General features: G+C 39.2%; 1 protein-coding gene across 4 annotated transcripts in view; it reads right to left on the bottom strand.

Annotated features, from left to right (window-relative positions):
• The window catches only part of LOC126755964 (uncharacterized), a 515,745-nt gene that overhangs the window by 431,069 nt on the left and 68,796 nt on the right, over positions 1–15,880 (bottom strand). For all 4 annotated transcript variants that reach the window (XM_050468716.1, XM_050468724.1, XM_050468708.1 and 1 more), the window contains one exon: positions 8,486–8,548. The gene's annotated coding sequence lies outside the window, so the exon portion shown is untranslated. The remainder of the gene's footprint in view (positions 1–8,485; positions 8,549–15,880) is intronic.

Here is a 15,880-nt window from a genome sequence, read left to right as displayed (position 1 = left end):
AGGGTGTGTGTGTGTGGGGCATGTGTTTGGCTTGTTTTTTTCTTGTACGCCAAAAAAAGGTCAAATTTATGCCAGCTTACGTTTATAAACTTCCAACTTTTCCATACAACTTTCGCTTTGGCAAGGTCCTTCAGTTGGCTGCTGCCGCTACTTGTGCGTGAGTCTGTATTCTGCTCGAGCACCGCAACGCTACAGGCCACCGCATGCTGCCGGCTGCCCTGGCACAGCAGCTGCTGGCAACAGAAAACAACGCAAAAAGTAAATTATACACCAAACAACACCCGAGGGGGTGATTAAAAAATAATAAATTTGACTTAGAAAAATAAAGTGGTACACCCTATTAAAACCACAACCGCAGCCGCCGCGAATGGACCCACGCACATACACGCACACACAGCCGACCAGCCTGCATGCGTTCGAGGTACTCATACGCCCACGCACAGACCCCATGGACGCACGCAAGCAATTAGGACATTTGGTATTCACTGGAATCCACAGAACATTTAAATTTAGATATTCCATACAGTGGTTACAAAATTGTGTTGTGGTAATTTATTTATTTTTTTAATGCTTTTTGGGTTGCAAATTATTAGATGCAAACCTTTGTTGTAATAAATTTTTTTTTTGTAATTTTTTTTACAAACAATTTAATACAAAGATTTTTGTATTTTAGGTCTTGTGAGTTTTTCAAACAGTTGGTCCAGTTCAATGCCTCCTTTTAATCCTATCTTCGCCTTGGTTTCTATCAATCGCATATGACGCCTATACGAGTAAGCAGAACAGCTATATTGTCAAAACTTTTGTTATAAATTTACAAATAGGTTAGCCTTTTTGAATAGTTCTTCTGGTGGCTTAACGTTCTAAGAAATATTAAATTAAAATAATCGCACTCGTAGTTTCTGAATTAATTTTAATCTAAAAAATTATGAAATTTTAGAAAAGACTTGTACCTAATAATAATTTACTTAAAACCGTATCAATAGCAATAAATTAAACCACTCTTTGCTTCTTGAATTATATACTTAGAAGAAGATTATAAGAAATATATCGGGTTGCTCGGTTGCTCAAAATGCAAGACAACATCTGTTGAGATGATTTTTATGAGTCTTAAGTTGATAGATTGCAATGAGCCCATCCTACAAGATTTTAATCTGCAGGTTCAGTGTCATTTATTAGCTATATTTGAGCATTAGACAAGGAAATCGTGACTGTTTTGGTACACGTTATAAGCCACAGTAACTGTAATTGTAGTCAGATCCAAACCTCATTCAAAATGTTTACCTTCGGAACCAGAATTAAGTAGTAGAATGACTTCAGGACTGTCAAGTGTATTGGGTAAAATTCTTTTATTAAGACCCGACTTCAAAAAAACTTAGATCTATGATTCCAAGATGTTCTATGTTATATTGTATGATTTTTAGATCCATATTTTTATCTACTTCATTCTAATCTACAAATTTGAGAAAAAATACGGAAGGTTCTCATTGTTCATTACTTCATAAAGAAACTTTGTATTAATTTTCACTGCGAGTGCTAACATATCTCCACGATATTTCCTGAGCGGTCAAATTTAGATTGTGCCCAATAATGGATTTAATATAAGAGCATACAAACATGCTTACAGTCTGGAGCGCTCTGAAACAAAGGCTTAAGATGTATCAAGGTGCTTTCCAAAGTAAACAGGACTTTTTGAATCTAGCGCCCGCTGGTGGAGCCATCTATGTATCGACTGGTGCATTAGAATCTGCTATCTTTATCGATAGTCCAGTGAGAATTTCATGACTTTTCATTGATTGGAAGTGAAGTTATTGCGTTTTAAGTGTCAGTATGTATGTGTTATCGGTGCGAAAATGAGCTTCGAACAAACAGCCAACGTTAATTTTGTTTTAAAATTGGTAAAACTTTTACCGAAACGTTTCAATTGATGAAACAAGTTTATGGCGATGATTGCCTATCCCGTAGCAGAGGGCACGAATGGTTTCAACGTTATTAAAGTGAAGTGATCAACATGTGGGCCAATCAAAATCCGTGTTCACCGGAAATTCCATCGAAACTGTGCGTGAATTCATCAAAAATCATCATCGATTTATCACATTTTGACCAAACATTTGGGCTTACGAAAGGTGTGTGCACTGTTTGTTCCGCACAAATTTACTGACGACCAAAAATTGCTCAGAATCCAACATTCCAAGGACGATTATTTGACAAAGATCACATTTTAACCATTAACCACTCCCTGTATTCACCTGATATGGCACCGTGCGACTTCTTCCTTTTCGGAAAAATGAATTTTCCCATGAAAGGAAAGCGTTATGCAGACGTAAAGGCCATTCAAAAGGCTTGCACCGGCATACTGGCGGCCATACCGGCAACGAGCTAAAACACTCGTTCGACATGATTATGGACCATGCAAAAAGCTGTATTGAAGAAGAAGGAGACAATTTTCAATGAATTAAAATGAATTAAAATAAATTGATTTTGCCGAAAAAACCATTTGTTCTATTTTTTTTAAAGTCCTGTTTACTTTGGAACCTGCCTTGTAGATTTATGTTACTGTTGTTGTTGTTTTTGTAGCAGCACAAATCTGCAGATAAAAATCCGGAGATCATCAAAGAAACACATCTTATAAATACCGCTAATCACCCAGACATGATTATTAAGAGGTCAGTTGCGGATAATATCAAAACGAGTCCAAATAGAGAAAGAGAAATTCTCCAAGCAATGAATATATGCTATAATTGTAGAGAAACGTCCTATATATACATGAAGAAAATAAATCTTAGATACCAAGAAACGATAAATCTTAAAATATCTATTAGATTGAAGAAAGATATTAAAGGGGGAAAACCCTGATTTATAAGAAAATTGATTAAATTTATGTTGCTTTATTAGTTATATTTGAAACCTCGTAATAGGTTACGTTACGTTAATCTGTTAGCCAAGAAGCCACGCATAGACAAGTTTTGGTTCTTTGCGATACCAGATGGAGTTCAGTTACTAGATCCATGAGGAGTAGTCATCCTTTAGGATGCCTGCGTTTGATGCGAATTTAAACAGACTCTGTAGCCTCATTATCGAACCTTCCCCAGTATATCATACCGTGGGAATTCCAGATTCTTACAGCGTAGTCTTGATAATGCGCGACAAGTGTACTAGATATGCTCCATTGATTCTCTGGTGCCCTGCTCTAGACATTTCCTGCAATCTTTTCGATCTGTAAGTCCCATTCCGCGGGTGTCGCCAGCAGACAGTGACCGGTTAGTATTCCGATCATATTCCTACAATCTCTTCTATCGTTTTGCACATGATTTTTGCAGTTTCGCACCCGGGTAACCTTGTAATTAATTCAGCGAAAGCTACCGAAGTAACCCGTTTTAATTGGATTTCAATTCAAGTTCACTAAGTAAAACTCAACTAGGCACTTTCTTTTGAACTGCCAAACCATTGCCAGACTGAGATTTAAAGATCTCGGTAGACACATCTTTAAGGAATTTGTAGTAAGATCAACACAGGTCTTCGATCTACAAGGATCTGGTGATGCAAATCTAGGAGTCTTCGGAATAACAAAGGACCGCTGATTTTTGACCAATATATGAATTGCTGCCATTCAAACTGACCCATCGAAATCCAGTTCTTGTATTAAAACAACCCTTTACATATATACATATATTCTTGAAATTCGCCACAGATCATTATCCAAGAAAACTCTATAATCTTCCAATATATTCTTCAGATATTATGGGTTCGTTGCAGCCGAAGTTAAATTTTTCTTAGTTTTATTAAGAAATTACTTGGGTTTAGGGGTTTCAAAAAATCGAAATTTATTATTGCCTTATTAAATCTACAACATGTCTAGAATATTGTCCTACATTTTCAGTTGATCCGAGTATTAGTTTCGGAGATAAAGCCATGAAAACTAGTGCGCTCTTTAAACGCGTTTTTTTTCGAAACGGTGTCTATGGGATACAATTCTTAAAGACTTGGGCCAGGGACTTTTTCGATTACATTTTTTTGTAAAAATGTCTAGCAAAATCCAATTTTCAGTTTTTTTTCTTCATCCAAGTTCTAAGTTAAGGTTTTAACTGAAAGACATATATTTTCACTTTAGATGATCCTGTAGTAAGTTATGCTGCCAACGCGAGCGAGGAGTCTCCAAAATTTCAGAATTTCTTTGTTAATAGTGTATGTTTGTAACAATAAAAAATTGTAATAAAAATTTAATTTTTTAAAACAAAAAAAAAAATTTTAAAAGACTGTTTCTACCAGAGGAAACCCATGTAACACCTTAAATGACTGTTTTCTCGTATTTTATAATCTTGTAATTTACAATTTTCTGTCGCACTGTAACTTTTACGCTGGATTACCACTACTACCTACTACATTTACAGTGCTGCTGTTGGCACAGCCAACGTCTGTTGCTTAGCCTCCTAAGTGTGAACAGCAACATAAAACGAGAACAAGAAAAATATATTGTGGCTCCCGTTGGCACAGCGCAAAATTTAAAAATTCATTCGGCCTTTCATTAGAGCAAGGCCTCCCATTGCAGCCATATCACACACACACACACACCCACACATGCGCATATGACCGCTGGCAAGCATCCGACGTGGCTGTGTGTCAATGTGTATATGTGTGCATTTAGTTTTCATGTACGCCCCATTTAACAATTTTTGGCACTCAATTTTATGTGGAGCGTATGCCAGCAAACTTTGCCACCTCTTCAACCAGAACAACCCACACACACACAAATATACACCCGCACCACCACACAGCAACACACCGTTAACCCGTCGGCGGCGCTCTAGTCTCTACACACCGCTTCAGCATACAATGATCGTAAGTACTTCATTTATATGGCAATTTCGGTTTTAAACGTTGGAGGCGAGAATTTGTTGTAATTTGAGTTTGGCACTGCAGCATGTGAGCGCTGCCGCTGCCACTGCTGCTGCTGCTGCTGCTGAAGGAAGGCGGCCGGCGGGTGTGTTCAAATCAAGCGGGTACTTCTGCTCTCACACAATTGAATTTGATTTGCGGTACTTAAATTTATGATCAGACTGGGAGTAGGCAATATCAGACGGCAGCCAACTCACAAGCAGACACACTCACGCATACAACACACACACTCACCCACAGACATCTATATCTATTAGGCGCATAAGTGTAAATGTGCCACAATTGATGTGTGCCTGCGTGCGCTTGTGTGCGTACGCCCATTTATATGGTGCTTGAGTTGCTCGTTGGTGCATTGCAGCTTGAGCTTAGCTCTTTGTGCTTATAAGTGTGTATGTGTGTGTGTATGATGCTTCGGGGCAACGGCAGCAAATGCGTCGGGTGTCAAAGTTTATATTTTATGTTGTGCGGCTGCTTTCGATTCTTTACGTCATGCGGCTTTTGGGTGCGTCTGCTTTGCTGCGCGTTCGCATGTGTCTGTGTGTGTGACTTCGGTTTTTGGCTGCTGCAGCCGTTGCACCAACTTACTAATTCATACATATACTTATGACATGCAGGTGAAGCTGTTGTCGGCCTATATTGACTTTTGACTTTCTTTTGTGCAATTTATTTCGCCACAGGCTAAACTTTCTGAGTGAATCAAAATGTTTTTAGTCCAATAAATTTTCGACACGAGCGTGTCTGTTTAAAAGGTATTTATCTGTAGGCATGTGTGCGCCCTAATGTGTGGGTATAACCGAGTGTTATACGATTAGGCACCTCTAATTGGGTTAGTAGTTATTATCTGAGTGAATTTCAGTGGCGCGCTCTTTGCAATTATGTGAGAGGAAGAACGGATAGAACGCTTACTAGGATTTTTGTTGTACTTAGTTCAATTTCAATGCTAAAATGGAGTCTAAAAAGTTGAGTAAAAAGTTTCAAATGACGTTAAGCATTATTTTTGTTGTTATAACAGCATCACATCTAAGTATGTGGCTTAGAAGAGAGTGCTGATAGTCTTTGGTCGAATACTATTTGATTTGATAATGATTTTATGTCTTAGCTTCGCTGCTGATAATTGCATTTTTGGATTAAAGGAGTTACCACAGAGATGTAAAATCTAGTTTGGAATGATATTAAAAATGGCCAATTTTCAATTGTGAAAAATGGTAATGTTTTTAATATTGATTCAGTTTTAAAAACACCTTGATATGTTTTTGAATAAACATTTATTGCACATTATTTTCCACCGATATTGTAGCGATTTCTGAACATTTAATGAAACTTTCTTTAGACTAATAATCAAAGAACTTCACTTCTTGGATTGATGGTACTATATATGGAGAGCATCAATGTAGGGTCACCACAAATCAGTTACTAGCGAAACCTAAGTGGGTTGAATGCCTCAGTCGATACCAAATCATATTTGATTTTGAATAATGGCAACAGGGATCCAAATTTTAATAAATTATTCCCTCGGCATAGTCAAAAAATATATTGATCCATTGAACTGTTACCAAATACCAACAACTTTTGAACTGCGTAATTATTAGTTACTATAGCTGATCGGCTACCTAATGTCATTGTAAACGCTTTAGGTTTGGAACTTCACTAAATAAAATATACTTTATTACTCCTCAGGTAGTTAGGATTGGAACTTCGCTAAAATATATGCTTTATTACTTCACAAAGCGCCTAATTGTAGACAATGTTTTGTTAACAAACACTTAATTCTTACCATGTTGTATACTTTTGGCTTGCGTTTTGAAGTGAAAAGAAAAGACTGAGTAGCTGTTTTGATAGATTTTTATGTGTCGCAAGCTCCATAATTACCTTGAAAACTATTCACGGAAGTTAGAGAGAGAGAGAGAGAGAGAGAGAGAGAGAGAGAGAGTCGAAAAAGTAATTGTACTTACGAAAATGCTTCATTTCTTGCTGTATTTTTGGCTTTTAACTGTCTAAAAATATTTCCCAAGCTACGCAAAGAGATCTCCAAAGTAAGAATTTTAAATATCACGCCTTACAAATTCTCGACATCATACCGGAATGATAATACGAGTATTGGCCAACAACAGCCTATTTACTAAATAATTCGAAGATGTCAAATTAGTAACAGGAAATGATAGGGAGAGCGTTCCAAATGGGTGCCAGTAATAAATGAAGACGTCGGGTACCGGGGTACAGCTATAATCTTTAATACCACAAGTGGTCTAAAATGAACTTAAGATTCATCCGAATAATATATACTGAATACTAACTAGTTAAGCCCACAGCATGAAGAGAACTATTTATGATATATCGTGACAATCTAAATAAATAAACATAAAACCAAAACATATGAGAGTCATACCCCGGTAATCTAACATTTCATATCAGCTGTAACCACAAAAAATTAGTTACAAACATAAGAAAACCTTTTCCTGACATATTAAATTTTCCCAGTTTTTTAACACAAATCTTTCTAGTTTTTTAAATACACAAAATGAAAGATACAAAAAGTACAGCGGTTAGATAAATCAAACATGCTTAAACCTATCTGTTCTTGTTATAACACATCGGTGGTTAATCTTCCTTTAAAACTTATTTTTTATATACGTGAACTAGTCCCTCAGTTTGTATCTTTTCATTGGGTGTGTTTTTTTTTTACGTGGCGGGTCCCAAAGCCACTTGAGCTCGCATCCAAACGAATGTTTTTTAGCTAACCAGAGAATTATTGATCTAAGACCGAAAATCGGGAGCTGCTTGAGCCATTTTCTACAAGTCACTCGTTATCCTCGTCTAGCTATATGGTGCAGAGGCATGGACGATAACAACATTTGATGATTCGGCGTTATTAGTTTTCGAGAGAGGTTTTACGGAAAATTTATGGTTGAATACCGCAGTCGATGGAATGATGGATGAAAACACTCCATCTCTGAGAGTATTCGATGCAGTACCCGCCAGAGGAAGCAGCAGAGGAGGTAGATCTCCACTCCGTTGGAAAGACCAGATGAAGAAGGACCTAGCTACACTTGGAATATTCAAATAGCGTCAAAACAGCGAAAAGTAATAACGACTGGCGTGCTGTTGTAAACCTGACTATACCAATAAAAAAGAAGAAGAGTACCTCAGTTTATGCGAAATCGATCTGAAATTATGTTTACGTACTTTTGACCCAAAGAATCAACTTATTGGTCCTTATTGCTGATATCGAAGAAGTACATCTTCAAGCTATTCTAAAAACTGAGGAATCAATCAATTCCTGGTATGGACAAAAACTTGTTTATTGTACAAGATATCTTCACGAAATTTTACATGGATTATTGCCGAAGGCAATACAATCTTCGAAGAAATTGTGCAGATCAGACCACTATCACTCATAGCTGTCATACAAATGGATTAGTCACAATCCACATGAGGATCTTTTTATATGCTTTCATTCAATACGAAATGATCGAAATGCATATGTGAAGAGTATTGTACAATCGAGGAAAAGATTTTTTTCTTAACTTAAATTAGTACAAACTCTAAAAACAGTAAAATTGTAATCAAATTATTTCTTTGCAATTTTACTCACCTTTAAACAGCTGTTGATAACACTTTCGCGACTAGTTCAATTTGATCTGGTTGTAAAGCATATCTGTAAAAAAAATAGAGAAAAATGTTAGCAATTCATTCGCCACAGTAAATTTTACATGTCTACATAATCGCCCACGCCAGAAAGCTTTCTCTCACAATGCGCCTGTATATATGCAACACAAGTTGCTTTGACCAAAAAAAAACTAAAGCCCACAACCTAACTACGCCTCGCCAATGGCATCATTCACAAGCAGCCTAGTCCACACATGTGGTATAACAAATCGCTCGCAATCAGACAATAAGTGCTGCAAATTATTACCCGGGCACTTGTGTGTCTGCGTCAAGTCAAGCACATGTCAAACGTTTAAACAACGATTGACTTAGACATCTATTAGACATAATCATGGCTGAGGCAAACACTCAAACACCAAACGCACACACACACACACATACAGTCATATGTGGGCTTCGCAAGAGCTGGCAACTCGGCATGCAGCAGACAACTCGACACACTCAACGCGCGCGCCAAGGATGCAGGACCTGTCCCCAAAGTTTGCATATTGCGATTTATGCGCCTTGCCGGCCAACAAAAGCAAACGAACCACTGACACCGGCAACAACAACAGCAACACTGCGAACAGCTAACTATTTGTGCTTATGGCAGAGTTAATGCCAGAGCAAATGCCAGCCGACGCTGGTGACATCGAGCGCGCCAAGGCAGCGTGGCAGTCAGCCACTGTGTAACACTGGACACACAGGAAGCCGGGAAGGAAGGATGTCACCAACAAACCGAAACTAAAAAGAATTACGCAAAACAACACCAACAAATGGGCAACTGAGCTGAGCGGGAAAAAACTAAGCCAACGAACCGACTAACTCGAGGAAAATATTGATTTCCTTTATGTAAAGTTACCGTGATATACACCACGACAAGGATTAACGCACAGCGACCAAGCGAGAGCTATGCTGCAACAACAACAATCCGGCGCATGGCTACGCAGCACAAACGGGCTTAGATGACGAGCACACAGCGGGGCAGTATGGGGGGCGAGAGTTTATGCAAATGCACGCGCACACACCCACGCAAACACACATCCGCAACTCCGCAGGAAAGCGACACAGCGCAACGAAGTGAACACACGCCACATGCGCTCAGCTTGAGCTGAGTTTTATAGTTTGGCCGCCACGGCGTATGAGCAACGACCTAAAAACTTTGGTCGAAAGTCATTCGGAAAAGCAATAAATCGTTTTGCATACAAAATAGACGCGTAAATGGTCAGCCAACGTAGCAAGCGAGTAGGCGGCGGGCGGTGGGCGGCGCGCAAACGGACCGTTAAGCGGACAAGCCATAGTGGAGCAAAACCACGTTGACCGCCAGCAAAAAATGGCGGCCAACCGGGGCAGCAGGGGTGTGTGGGCGTGTGTGTTTGGGTGCTGGCAGCCGGGTAAAAAATTGCGACTTGCCACTGAATGTAAATAGGAAAAATGCAAATAACGGATTGATGCAACGCCTGCAGTGCAGCGCGCGCTGCGGCGGGAGGCGTTGGTTGCTTAGAGGGTGCAATGCGTTGGCGCACGTGGCGTTGACGTTCGGCTTGCGAAATTGGCATTTCTGGCAGGCCGCGCTGTTGCAGCACATCAACTGCCACGCAGCCTTGCCATGCCATGCAACTTTGCAAGCGAGCAAATATAAAAAGTGCTATTCAAGGAAAAAAAGCACAAGCGAAAACAACGAACGTAACGAAGACGATAAAGCCAAGTGCAACACTTAGTTGTAAAGTTTGCATTTTACGCCATCACTCTTATTTTATAAATTAAAATGATGTCGGTGGCCGGGTACCCGAGACCCGATGCTATGTATGTAAATGAGCAGAGTCGAGTACGTGTTCGCCACTAGTTGCAAAAGTTTAATTGCTAAAATGTGATGGCGTTTCAGCTGCTAGCTGCCGCTGCAAGAAGTCTGTGTGCTAAAAGCGCGTGTGTGTATGTGTGCACATTACTTCACTTTTTCATTCTACACGCTTGAGTTGCGCACTTACGTTCTTACGGTTTTGCATAAGTTAGAATATTAAATCGTGTTAAGAGAAATGCGAGTAGTCCGCTTGATAGCATCAGCATAAAATTGTAATTTTCAGGTAATAACTAAAAGTAACTGGTTGTGGCGGAAAACTTCTTCCAAGCATAGATATATGTATATATATATATGTATATGTATGTTATAAAATGCGAAATTAATGTTTCGTGCAGAAATCTGACTTCGTAAACATCACACATTTAATTTGCAAATTTTATTCTTTTTATTGGCGCCATAAACTGCGTGAGCATTTTTTTCAGAACTCAACAAAGTGTAACCTGCATATTTAACCGCATTTTGTACCAATTTTAATAATTTTGGAAATATTTTCAATTGCATAATTTTACACATTTCATAATAGACAATAAAATCGTTAACCTCGCTTGCACCGAAGCTAAAGAGTGATTCATTTCGAGGCTCCCTACTTTTCTAAACAAACACAAAAACTTCAAATTTAATGGGAGATATTTATTATCATTAGAAAAAACATTATTTGGCATTTATTTTGTGAAGATTATCTCTTTCAAATGTTAGCCGTGGTCCATCCGTTGAGTCCAATTTTCGATAACACGTTCGAGCATTTCGGCTGGTAACTGGCGAATGACACGCGTGATGATGCAATATTGTCTGCGAAGACTTTAGACTTTACGTATCCCTACAGGGAAAAGTTTAACGGTGTGATGGCAAAAACGTGAGTTATCTGCTCACCAAAGTGTTCTCTCAATAAATCCATTCAATGATGCGATGTGTGGGAAATGGCGCCGTCTTGTTGAAACCAAATGTCGATGAGATCAAAAACTCGATTTCAGGAATCAAATAGTCAGTTACAATGGCGCGATGACGGTCGCCATTGACGGTTAGATTCTTACCACCATAATTTTTCAAGAAATATGGGCCGGTGGAATCATCGGCCCATAAACCACACCAAGCCGTTGTTTTTTCTGAATAAAATGGCAGCCCTTGAATCTCTTCAGATTGCTTTTCATCCCTAATGTGGCAATTTTGCTAGTTTACATACCCTTTGAGCCAGAAATGGGCCCCAACGTTGAACAAAATTTGGTTCGAAAACTTCGGATCTCTTTTGGAGAGTACATTATTGTCTTAGATAATATTAAGTGCCAAATTTCGTGTAGTTATCCTATCAATTGAAAAAGTTTCCCATTCAACGACTTAATTCCGATCGTCCAGTTTATATGGCAGCTATATGCTATAAAGGTCCGATATTGTCAACGATCAGCTTTTTGGAGAGAAAACGGCTTGTGACATTTTTCAGATCAATATCTCAAAAACAGAGGGACTAGTTCGCGTAGATAAAGGCAGGTGGACGGACGAGCAAATAAACGGACTGGGCTAATTGGACTCAGCTGGTCCCGCTGGCAAAATTGATATACTGTACAATGTTCAGGGTATAAAAATACATAAGTGACTTTCATGGAAGCCAATACCTAAGCCACTCACAGCAAGTAGTAAGGCGCCATTGTTAAACCCATTGTGTTGTGGGGGGCCCTAGAAAATACCATACTTGCAAGAAAGCTCAAGAACTTTCAAAAAGCGGCGCTCAGAAACATTTGTAAAGCACTAAGATCCACGCCAACCATGTTACTTAATGCCATTCTGCACATATTTAGTGTCCGTAAATACAGCTGGAAAGTGCATATCTTCGAAATTTGCTATCAGACTTAGAGACACTGGGTTTCTAAAAGAACAACGATCTGAACATTCTGAAATACTGGAGTAAAAGCAATGATTTAATACCACATCTTTCAGATCATAAAGCCGCTAAATCAATTTCTCTGATGGTATTTTCTCTGCCCACGGCCTACGAGGGAGTTTTGTTAGGAGCTAGAAGTAAAATGGAGTGAGCTTCTTTATGTATGGATCAAAGCCTGAGAAGAAGTCTATTCTTTTCCTTACTACTGTAGCGTGCAGAGAAGTAAATATCCACTCTGGTAGCCCTGATTGCCCCGCTTGGGAACTCACACTTTCAGATGTCCCACTGAGCTGGTGGGAACATAAATTAAACATCTAATTCAGGTTTTATTGGCCTCAAGGCGCTTCGTGGACTTAAAAGATCGGATACAGGACTTATATATTTCTGATTTTATAAAGGACTACATATAGGGCTATTTTGAGGATCTTAATGGCTGATCCTAACCTAAAAGTTTTACAAAACTAAAAACGTCTAAGTATATTTTCCATTGTAGTGTTGCCTCGTTGCTGATGTCTTTCTATACTTCAGCTTTTCCACTTATCGGAACTTTATTCTCCTTCTACTGAATTATGAGGAGTTATACAATTAGCAAGAAAATCAAATGTCAAAATATATTTTCAGATTTTACAAAATAGCGAACCAACAACTTCCCACCCCTCAAACCGAGAAGGGACAATTAAATACGATCTATACTAAAATATTCCATCGCATTTTTATTGAAGCGCCACAGGCAAAAAATATTAAATTTAAAAATCTTGTCAGTTGTTGGGCAAACACCCTTGCACACAGGGCAAGCTCATCACGTTCGTGGAAGCGCTGAATTTCCGCGCCTGATAAAATTCCGCATCAGCAAGAAATGATAAAAAATGGAAACAAAAGCGTCGCAAAAGTGACGCTCTTCCCACCGCAAACACCCGCCACAGGCGCCTTTTCGACAGCAAAACCAAACCAAAAACGCTCACAAAAATGCCACGCTAAGCGGAAAAAATCGAAGCCAGGCCACGCAATTTCATGATTGACATATTTCGGGCGGCCTACGTGGCACCAAATGCAAAAACCATGCCCGAAGCCACGTCAAAGAACGCGCGCGCCCCCGCTCCGCACCACCTTGTTGCGCCACCACAGCCCCAGCCGTGTGCCCATAGAGTGGCTCATTCAGCTGTATACAAAACCGCGAACGATGAGTCGCGTTGAAGCCATAGGCGTTGCCGCCGTCGCCGTCGCAGTCGATGTCATTGTTGATGTTGCACCGTTGACTGGTATCGTCAAGGACATGTGGCATATGATGGCCTATTTTTTCATAGCAATTGTTGTTGTTTTTGTTGCTGTTTTTTTTTTTGTTTTTAGTTTCCTATCACGGTTATAGGCAATCGGCCTGAGCAGGTGGACAAGTCGTTGTGGCAACATGCGCCAGCATCTGCAAGTCTGTTTTTTCAGTTGCGTGTGTATGTGTGTGTGTGGGTGCGTGAAAATCGCGAAGCTCATCAAAAGAATTCATAGATGCCAGGTTTCGCTAATTGACTTGATCATTGGTGCGTGCCGCTGGAAGACTACAGTGCCTTCATCAATTTTTGTGTACACTCTGCGACAGCAGAACATACTCGCCCCTGTGCTGTGTATGAATGTATGTGAGTATGAGTGTGTGCATCTGAACTCTCTGCCTGCCACCCAATGCCAGCACTCACTGAATGTCTAAATGTTCCAGTTGTGTATGGGGCTGCAGAAAAGCACTCACACACACATACATACGCACGTAAATTGCCAATGTCCAAGTAGTTGTGTTGTTGTGTGGCAACAACTGAAGTGGCGACAAATGTGGCATTGCGAAAAGTGTGACAAGTGTGTACCAATTACTGACTTGCCGAGATGTTTGTTGCATGCTACAAATGAATCATTGATGGAAGGGTTTGTGACAGTTAGAGCGCACGAAGTGAATACGGCAATATACTGCCGTGAAGTGTTGTTGCGATTTTTCTTTATGCTTGCAAGCTAACGGTGAAACGAAGTTAGGTCAAGTAAAAATTGTATATGGTAATGGTGCTAATGGCTGAACCAAAGTATGGTGCTCTTTATTGTGGTTCCACACACTCGTTCACTCAATGGATACACGGAGTGGGAAGATCATCATGCAGATTTTTAGAGTGTGAATGAAGCTGGCTAAAGGGATGATAACTTTAGTCTTCTTGCAGATATACATTCTAGAGTATGTTTTTGCTAATATCTGTGCTCTCACATTTGCGCGTGGAAGGAGAAAATAATTACTCAAACGATAATGCTGGGTCCCTGTGACTGGAGTTTTGTTACTTTATATTATCATTTATTTTTTGGACTTTTTGAGAATGCGTTCAAAAATAAAAATCTAGAAGTACCATATCGCATAATAACTTATAAAGAGTATCAATAACTTCTGTGCACACAACTTTCGGCTGAGAATTTCGGATTCGGAGGATTATAATATTATTAAGGTAGCACTTTTTTAAACCTCAAATTAGTTTTTGTGCTCGCTATTTGTAATGATTTTGACTTATTAACTGTTTTCATCTATAACTGATTCATAAAATATTTGAATCTTCGAAAAGTCAAAAAGTTGATTCGACTAACATTACCTCAGTCTAGCTCAAGTAGTTTTCTTGGCAAATATTATGCAATCTTCGCTTGCCAACGAGTAGTCTTCTTAACTAAATCTGTACTAAGAAAATTTAGATGTCACTTTTTTAATAAACGACAAAAGCGAGTCTATTACTCATAAATACGAGACTTTACTCTTATGCACTAATCTCAAAAAGTGATTTTAACAAAAGGTTCTTGTGACAATTTTTTTGTATTGGTAGGTAGGTGAGTACAACAGAGACTAAAATCTCCTCACTCTATTCCCTCTTCTTTGAATCACTCCGGGCTTCACATGAAGTATTTCTTCAGTACAAAAACTTTTCTCAGCGCAGCCCCACAAACGAGAAACCGTGGAACGATAATTCGATTCCTTTCCTATACCAAGTTTTTCATTGGGATAGAAGATGTTCTATAGTATCTTCCTCTTCTACCTGCTGACAGCTGGTACCATAGTCATTATGAGATGCTCCTAGTCTGCTGGCATGTCTGCCAATAAGGCAGTGAGCTGTTATCACTCCTACTAGAGTCCTCATGTCATTCCCTATGAATTTTAATAGTCGGCATATGCTGCTCATGTTCTATTCAGGCCACATTTACCTGCTTGTTGAGTTCACCCAAATTCAACTATATTTAAAACATGTTTTTCATTTACATATCTACAAGTAGCTAGAGGTATTTAAATACCCTCTTTTTCGCGTTCTAATTGTGGTGTGGTTTCTACTCTGGTTTTAATCTGCAGATGCCAGCAAAATCACTAGGTCCTAGAACACATTGCAGGTTTGTTGTGAAAAAGAATGTTAGATCCAGAGAAGACTTATAAGGCTTTCGCGATTTCAAAATTGCTTGGCTATTTGTTTATATAAATATACTCGTTGCAAGGCGAGTTTGGTATCTAATTTTGCTGAAAAGACAACACCTCCTACTATATTATCTAGTTTGGATCCATCCTCGCCCCTTCCCAAACTTCTCTGAAAAGGAAGGCAATATTGTGGACCGGA

Source organism: Bactrocera neohumeralis, chromosome 2 (assembly GCF_024586455.1).
Source record: "Bactrocera neohumeralis isolate Rockhampton chromosome 2, APGP_CSIRO_Bneo_wtdbg2-racon-allhic-juicebox.fasta_v2, whole genome shotgun sequence".
NCBI classification, from domain to species: Eukaryota; Metazoa; Arthropoda; class Insecta; order Diptera; family Tephritidae; genus Bactrocera; species Bactrocera neohumeralis.
This window is presented reverse-complemented; position numbering and strand designations above follow the sequence as displayed.